Below are 8219 nucleotides of genomic sequence, written 5' to 3'. Positions count from 1 at the left end.
GAGGAAACAGGGTGTGGCCCGGCCTTTAGCCTGGCCTAGGATCCAGGGCCTCACCTCAGTGTTTGTGAAGGCTGCACTGTAAACAGATCCACCAGATATCATTTTCCTAGCTCTGCTTCTCCACCATTCCTGACAAGCCTGGTTTTTTCTTGAAGGCACAATATGGCAAGAATTGAACAGGTTTTGGTAACCTCAGACAGTGGCTGCACGGAGCAGATACAATTTCTACCCTCTTTTAATGCTACCTTGAGTGTTTTCCCAGAACAGAATCAGAGATATTAAGGGCTGCTGGTGTCCACTAGAAACTGATGGAAATTCCATCTCATTTATGCAGAAGTGTTTGAAAGACCATGCAATGGCATGCCATCACTCCCTGGGGATCACAATGAGAAAATGGACACAGAGGCCCAGCTATCCGAATCTTGGGGATCTCTTAAGAAATCTTGCTCTGTCCTCATCTGAGAAAGGCTGTTCAGGAGATCTTCTTTCTCCTGTGTTCCTGCCAGCCTCAACCTTATTCTCTCCTGCCAGGTTCACTTTAAGAAGTCAAGGGACTTCTACCCAGCACCATCATCTCCTCTTGCCTGGTGAATTCTGGATGTTGAAGGGGCTGTTGAAGTATCCTGGGCTGTCTTAGAGACTGCTGCTTGATACACGTAGAGCCCCACGAGATAATAAGTCACTGGGGGGTATTGTAGGACTTCCTCCGGGCAGAAACAGCACTTAGACACACTGGATGAAAGAATAAACTGGTTTTGCAGGAATGGGACTCGAACCTCCCTCTCCAGGTGCACTTACGTAGACCTGGAACTGTGAGCCTATAGAATACTGGGGCCCCGAGGTATTTAGGGAGGCCAGCGAAGTGGGAGGGTATTTTAAAGAGCTCATCCCTTGGGTCAGGAACCCGAGGGGGTGAGTGCGGGGCGTGGGGGTGTCCAGCACCTGGAAACGCAGGACATTGTTAGGAAGATGAGACCAGGTGACCAGCAGGGCTCCGGTGCGCGGGCGGTCCGTGGCGATTGCCGGAGCCGCCTCGAGGGGGCCCTGCCGCGGGCGCGGGCGGCCAGCCAGGAGGACGGGCCCGCCCGCGAGCAGCTCGGAGCCCAGCTTCGCTTCGGCCATCTCCCCGCCGGACCGCGCTGCGGGTTCGCCCAGGTACCCGGGTCGGGAGCAGGGCAGCAGGGCAGGGGCAGCCACACGCCGCCACACTCTTTGTTTGGGGCCCCCGCTCAGGTTCCAGAGCCTAAGCGTTCGGGGTCTTGGAGCTGGGTTGCAGCCGAGCAGACACCAAACCTGGGCGCGTAGACAGTTGAGGGTGTAGGGACAAGGAGCGGGGGCACCCGGGAAGGGCGCTTGGGATCCAGGACTGAGGACGACCAGGGGGTCTGCGGCGATCGGGAGTCTGAGGCTCAGCCAGGTCCCCGGGCCAACGCGGGCCGGAGCTCCGGAGTTGAGCAGGGCTGGGGCGCGGGGCCGGCAGGGTCTTGGTCGCTGCGCCGGGCGCCTAGCTAGGAGGGCGGGGGCGGAACCACACTATCGCCGCCCTGGCCTTGCGGACTTTGCTCCCTGAGACAGGGAAGAGAAGACAGAGAGCCGCTTGGGGCTGCAATGAGACTTCTCAGGACTTTACTCCCGCCTTTTCCAGGCAAGTGAGCTGTGTGCCTCTTTCCCTTTCCTTTCGGTTGCTTGGGAGCCAGGGGTCTCATCCCGCCTTTTCCCATTATTCGGAGAAGTACGAGTGCAGGCACAGGCCTGGGGGCCACCTGTGGCACGTGTCTCCTGGCACGCGGGCACTGTAGCTGACAAGTAGGAGGGAGGGTCCTGGGCCCCGGGGTTTCTGTGTAATGCTGTGTTCTGCCCCTGGGGACGTTTGCTTGGATTGATTTGAGAGTCTATGCTGCAAGAAGAGACCCCGAACCCCTTCCTTCCCCAACTGGCATTCTGGCCGGTGCCAGCAGGTGATCCCGACTCTCTAGCGTGACTGAACACAAAAAGTTCCCTCCAGGGCTTGGGGCCAGCAGACCGCACTATCTAGGGTGACCACAACTGATTGGAACGCCCTAGGCGCTGTCACAGCCCACTCCAAATTTTGTTTCTTGAGTTGTGCCTTCTGCTCCACTGTATAGAGCTTCAAAACGACACCCCAAACCAAGAATACAGGAGCTACTATATTAATAATGTGTACCCCATCAGAGCTAACCCTTTTGACATATTGATGTATTTCCTTGAGGCTTTGGTCTGTTCATATGAATACTTTTAAAAAGTGCTTTTAGTTTTTTGCCTGTTAAAAGAGATTTTTGAGTATCTTTGTGATTTTGTTGCTTCCCTCTTTGGTGCCTATGAGGTTATATTTGCAAATCAATCAACAAGTATTAAGAAAGGCTTTTCTGTGCTGAGGACCAGGAAGGGGGCGGGGATGGCTGCAGCTGGAAGCTGTAGGAGGCTAGGCCAGGACTTGGAGTGTGTGTGTGTGTGTGTGTGTGTGTGTGTGTGTGTGTGTGAGGGAGGGGGGGCACAGACAAGGGGGTGCATTTGCTGGGTCCTGGGGAGCTAACTGGGGTAATTGGTAAGAAGCCAGACCTCCGACAAAGTCATGGTGACACCCCCCCCAACCCCCCAGAATGACAGAGGGCAATAACGACCTCTGGCTGAGTGGTACTAAACTCTTTGCCTGTTGTTTATTTCATCTCACCCAATGACTCTTGGAAGGAAGAGGGAAGTGGGATTATCACACCCATTTTGCATATGGGTAAAGAAATGCCAAGTATCCTGTTTATGAAGCTGAAATGTGGAGGAGTAGCTGGAATTCTGGGACACAATGCCTGAGTTCTATGGCCTGGCTCCTGCAGGCTGGCTGGCTGCTGCTGCTTCCCTGTCAATTGGCTTTGAATGCTTGTCCAGACAGTAGCAGTTCTTCCACTGAGGCTAGCTCCTCTGCTGAGGCTGCTAAAGCTATCCGCAACAGCAGATATGTTATTTCTATACAAACCTAACCACTAAGAAGATAGAAAAAAAAGTCGTTGCTTCAGGGCAGACCCTATGCCTAAATGCAAATCGATTAGCTTTTACAAAGTGTCTCTCTGGCCTGCTGTGTTTTGAAACTGAGCTACTTGCAAATGTTGACTGCAGAGTTCACAAGGTCAAATATGTTACTATGCTATAGAAGGTACCAGGGGAGCTATTGCTCGTGGTATATATATAGCCAAGGCCTGACAAGGAGTCAGCTAGACAAGAAGGTGGAGTGGAAGATATCAAAGGAAGAGGGTATTTGAGTCTGTCTGGCAGTCATAGCTTCTGTTTGCCCAGGATGCAAGGAGCAATTTTACAGACGAGGAAAATTACCAACAACTTTCCAAAGCCTGGGGGCTAGTGGTGTATCTGCATGCAACCTGCCCCTGGAGCCACATTATGTTGCTTAGGGTCAGCCTGCTGTTAGCAATGGATATGTTCAGGGCAAGCCTGTTCTGACTCAGTGTTTGAACTTGGATGTGGGGAGCACTGGGGTACTGCTAGCAAAAGTTCTTTATTTTTTTTTTTCTTTCTGAAAGTAAAACACTCTTTTATGGGACCATGCCACCTACCAGGTAGTCCGAGGCATATGGATATAGGTCTTTAAGAGGTGCACTAACCTGGCCCCTTCTTGTAGGACCCAGAAGCAGGGGAGAACAGGTTGAGGCTTCATTTCACCTGGAAAGAAACCTGCCAGCAGTGACCTAATGACATAGAGCCTCTCCTCTACTCAGAGCCCCTGCTACCATTTCTGCTAAAATAAGTAGATTAGGCTGGCTGCTTCAGTAGGTATTGGTTAAGTGTTAGCCACCCTGTGCTTCTCAGAGAGTAGAGAGTGTTCGCAGCCAGAGCACAATTACCCCTAATACTCACGGTGAAGCCTATGTATCCTCGGTGGACGCTCCACATGGGAATGGCATTTAAACTCCTTACTGTAGGTGAGAAGGAGTATGTACTGCATTTCAAAACCCCCGAGGATGGCATGTATCTTTGGTGGAGCACTTGTGTAGCATGTGAGAACTTGGATTCAATAACCAGTACTTCAGAAGGAAATAAACAAAGTAAGTCTCAAAACGCATGCATCCATTCTCTTACATTGAGACCAAATTTGGGTGCCATGCAGTGGTGGTGCACACCTTTAATCCCAGCACTTGGGAGGCAGAGGCAGGTGGATTCTGAGTTTGAGGCAGTCTGGTCTACAGAGTGAGTTCCAGGACAGCCAGGGCTATAAAGAGAAATGCTGTCTTGAAAAAAAAACAACAAAAAAGGGGGAGGGGATCCTATTCTGTCATCTGCACCCCTCCCCCACCATGTTCTGTACACTCACACTTTGCTGAGTGCAGCTTAGGGGCAGGGACATTCATTTCCTTGATGCCTGTTACTCGTAAAAGTAGAAGACGCAGATCCCCCAAGCTTCTTGGAACTTTCTTTTGAATTCTGCATCAAGAGTGTTTTGAGCATGTCTGCTGTTGTGGTAAGGAACATGGTCCTGCACACAGAGTCCCTGGGGAGGTCCTCAGTGTCTGTGTGGCTGGTCTTCCTGTGGCACAAACTGTTGTGTGGCACAGTGCATTCTCAGAGAGTGTCTAGGCACTTATTTTGTTTTTACAGCTCATGTGACCTTGAACTTTTGGGGAATCCTGCTGCCTCAGCCTCCCGAGTGCTGTAATTACAGACATGACCTGCTGTGCCTGGTTCTGGTTTTTATTTTGTACCCGTCCCAGTGTAGCTGTGTTTAGGGTTCCTCATGTGGCAGCACAGATGCCCAGTGTGGATTGCCTCTGCCACAGCGGGGAACCAGGGAGGGATGGGTAATCCATGATCAGGGCCATCTTGATTAAGAGATAGAAGACAGTACAAATCAGGGGCGTCCAGAATTTTCCAGGGGAAAAATTTATTTTCTTAACATTTTATATTTGGTTGTTTGTTTATTCTGTATGAAGTGTGTCTATGCCCGTATGCCTGTATGCATGCGTGTACATATTCATGTATGTATTTTCTGACCTTGTGTGAAGGCTAGAGGAGAAGTTGCTGAAGTCCATTCTCTCCTTCCATGATGTGGGTTTCAGGACTGATCTCAGGTCATCCGGCAAACACTCTTACCTGCTGAGACATCTTTCTGGCCCAAAGTAGCCACTCTTGAGGGCCATCATAATGATCTAAAGATTTGTAAAAACTATAGTGATCTTTTAAAAAGAGAGCGCGATAAGCTGGCTTTAATGCGTTTTGTCCCGAATGGGCAAACTTCATGAAGGATTATGCTGAAAGTGTTATGCCAGTGATCTAGAAGTTTCCCTGTGGAGTACCTTTTCCGGATGGGTTCAGGTGCCCCTAGGAGGCATCAGTGAAAGGGTGGGACCTTTATCTGTGTGTCCATCCCAAGCTGGGGAGAGTGTCTCATTCCCCAGTGCTTGTGGCTTACGCCAGCGTCTCTGTCTGCTCATAGTCTGATTTTCCATGTTGATTTTCTTCACTGTCGGGAGGAGACAGCAAGTGTTAGTGAGGGTGAGTAGTCTGCCCACACCATGTGCTGTTAGATGAGTCCAATGTCTGCACAGCGTGACTGCTTGCTCAAAGAGGGGACTTCCTCAGTCGCTGGGAGGGAATGCCTCACTCTCCTTGAATGGACCAGCTTGGCTCAGATACTGCAGCCAGAACTCTGGTCCCAGCTGCTTCCTCGGACACTGAGGCCAGCCTTTCTTTACATCTCCTCTTCCTTCCTTTCCGCTCTAATTATGGCACATTAAGTTACTGGCTCTTCCTCTTCCTCTTCTCTCCGGAGAGAGATAATCACAGCCACATACCCTTACTACCTGCCCTCCTTTCTGTTTGGAAGCTACCGCTGCCCAAGGAGGGTCCAGGAAGTTTCAACCTGAGTGCCTGCTGATGACTGACATGCAGGCCACACCCCATAGACCAGGGGGTACTTCCAAGTAGACAATAGGTAGTGAGTGCCTCCTTAGCAGACAGTGTGATAGGACACCTCGTGTGTACATTTTATTTATTTACTTATTTTAAAAAGCTATTTGCATTTTATATATATTTATGTACATCACACGTATGCCGTAACCACATGGTTGTGAGTCACAGTGTGGGTGCTAGAATGGAACCCAGATCCCCTGCAAAAGCAGCAAAAGCCTTAACCTCTGAGCCATCTCTTTACCCCTTGTGTGTAGTTTTAATGGAACCAAGTCCTGATGTTTTTAATGTTTCAGAATCCAGTAGTTGGGAGATGAAAAAGAAATCACTCTGAAATCATGGGTGGGGCCTTTCGAGTTGCTTCTCTTTTTACAGGAGAAGAGCCCAGCCTACTCCAGGCCCACAGGAGCCAGTTATTTCCCTCCAGAGGGTTCAGGAATCCTGGCTCTCATTACCTTGGAGCACAGCTGCAGTTTGCAGCCTCACGGTGGGCCCACAATAAACTGTACAGGCCCACATCTGGCCTGCTGGCGGGCGGGCAGCCCTGGGGCCACACTGGGCCATTAGCCAGGGTGTCTGAGCCTGTGCACATTCCTTCCAGAACAAAGGCCTCCCTCGGCCTGGCCCTGGCGCTCCTCTCTACTCTGGTAGTCCATCACCTTTCTTAGAGACTTCCTCACTCACCTACTCCTCACTGGCCAGTTTGAAGTAGATCAGAAATGCGCTCAGGGAAATAAACAGATCAACCTCTGGCACCACACAGACCTGAGGGAAAACTCAGGCTTCAGCAGCCCTCTCCTGCAGTCCAGGCACTTGAGCAGACAGCAGGGTCCTGTGTGACTCTGACCCTTGCTGCTTGCTGGCTCCAGGTCCAACCAAAGTATTGGTTGTGCTGAATTCTCCTTCTGAATGGGTCTGAGAAGCACCTGGCCTGTGACTGGAAGAATTTCCTGGTTTGGAGGTGTTGTAAGACTCCCCTGCCTGGGAGGAGACACTCGTTTCCACAGGGAGATCAGAATGATAAATGGCTTCATCCCAGTGATGGGGACAGGCGTGTTCAGTTTGATGCCTGTGAAAACACCTATAGAGTCAGGTGCTCAGGGGTGGAGGAAAGGCAGGCTTCATAGATAGGTGGTTCACATATGGGTGGGGGCTGGGCTGGCACTCGGGGGTTGTTTGGGAATGTGTTTTCAAATCCTCTTCAGTTTTACCCTTGAGGCAATAGATGCGGTTTTTATCTAGCTGCGTTTTGGGCTACGTTTCTATAAAACCTGCCCTCAGTGTAGCTTGGGAAAATGCTGAGGAATTTGGCTCAATGTCCTCTCAGTCAGCTTTCTGTCCTAGTGCAAACAAACCCAAGGAAGTCTGTGACAGGGAGGAACATTTCATTTTGGCTTATGTGGTCCGGGAGTTCAGTCCATAGTCAGTCTCTTTGCTTTTAAGCCTGCAGAAAGGAAGCAGTTAGCTTGGCAGGGAGTTCATTTCCTGGCAACCTGGGAACAGCCAGCAAGAAAGGGTCCCAAATATCCCCTTCAAGGACACACCTGCAGTGACCTACCTTCCCTCTTGGTCTCCTGAAAGTTCCACCAGCTCCTAATAAAATCATAGTCTACAGACACATTGGCCCTTGCAGGGATGTTTAAGACATAAGTCCCAGAAGCCCTGAGTCCACTGGTGGGCGCCTTGTATTTCCTGTGCCTTTTGAATTGACCAAGCCCAGATCCTTTAAAAAGAATACTGTGGCAGCTTAAGCATTTTCCAGATTGAAAATAACCATGCAAGCTGGATTGCTATTGGCAGTATGTGCATTTAGTGTGGCTAGTGGGGCTCAGCTGTCTGTCTCTCTGTTGGTCGTAAATGGTGTACATCTTTGCAGGTAGATTTTTGGGTGGACCCTAGTTAGTCATGTTCCTGGCAAGATTTCTAGTGGGTCGAGAGAAAAGAACTCGGACTTTCTTTTATCGTTGTGATAAACTTCATGTGATGTAATGTTAGCATTTTAGCTGTTAACAACGTCCTGCTCTGAGCTTCTCAGTACATTCATCCACGTTGCTGTGCAACCATCTGTACCATGGATCTCCAGAACCCCACATCTTGCAACACTACAATGGCTCCCTGTTCCCCTCCCAAAGCTCCTGGCAACTGTCATTTTAATTCTGTTTGCATGAGTTGGACTGTCCTGTGGTCCTCCTGTAAGTGGAACTAGCCAGAATTTCTCCTTCTGTGACAGGCATAATGCTTTAAAGGATCATCCGAGGTAGAGTGCATGTCGGCTTCCCTTCCTTCTCTCT

At 50.2% G+C, this 8219-nt stretch overlaps 1 protein-coding gene across 1 annotated transcript in view; it reads left to right on the top strand.

Annotated features, from left to right (window-relative positions):
- Window positions 1-1059: 1059 nt before the first annotated feature.
- Tns3 (tensin 3) overlaps window positions 1060-8219 on the top strand; it is a 233443-nt gene continuing 226283 nt past the window's right edge. Inside the window, exon 1 of the mRNA XM_021176014.2 lies at window positions 1060-1155. The gene's annotated coding sequence lies outside the window, so the exon portion shown is untranslated. The remainder of the gene's footprint in view (window positions 1156-8219) is intronic.

This window comes from Mus caroli, chromosome 11, assembly GCF_900094665.2.
Source record: "Mus caroli chromosome 11, CAROLI_EIJ_v1.1, whole genome shotgun sequence".
In the NCBI taxonomy this organism is placed as follows: domain Eukaryota; kingdom Metazoa; phylum Chordata; class Mammalia; order Rodentia; family Muridae; genus Mus; species Mus caroli.
This window is presented reverse-complemented; position numbering and strand designations above follow the sequence as displayed.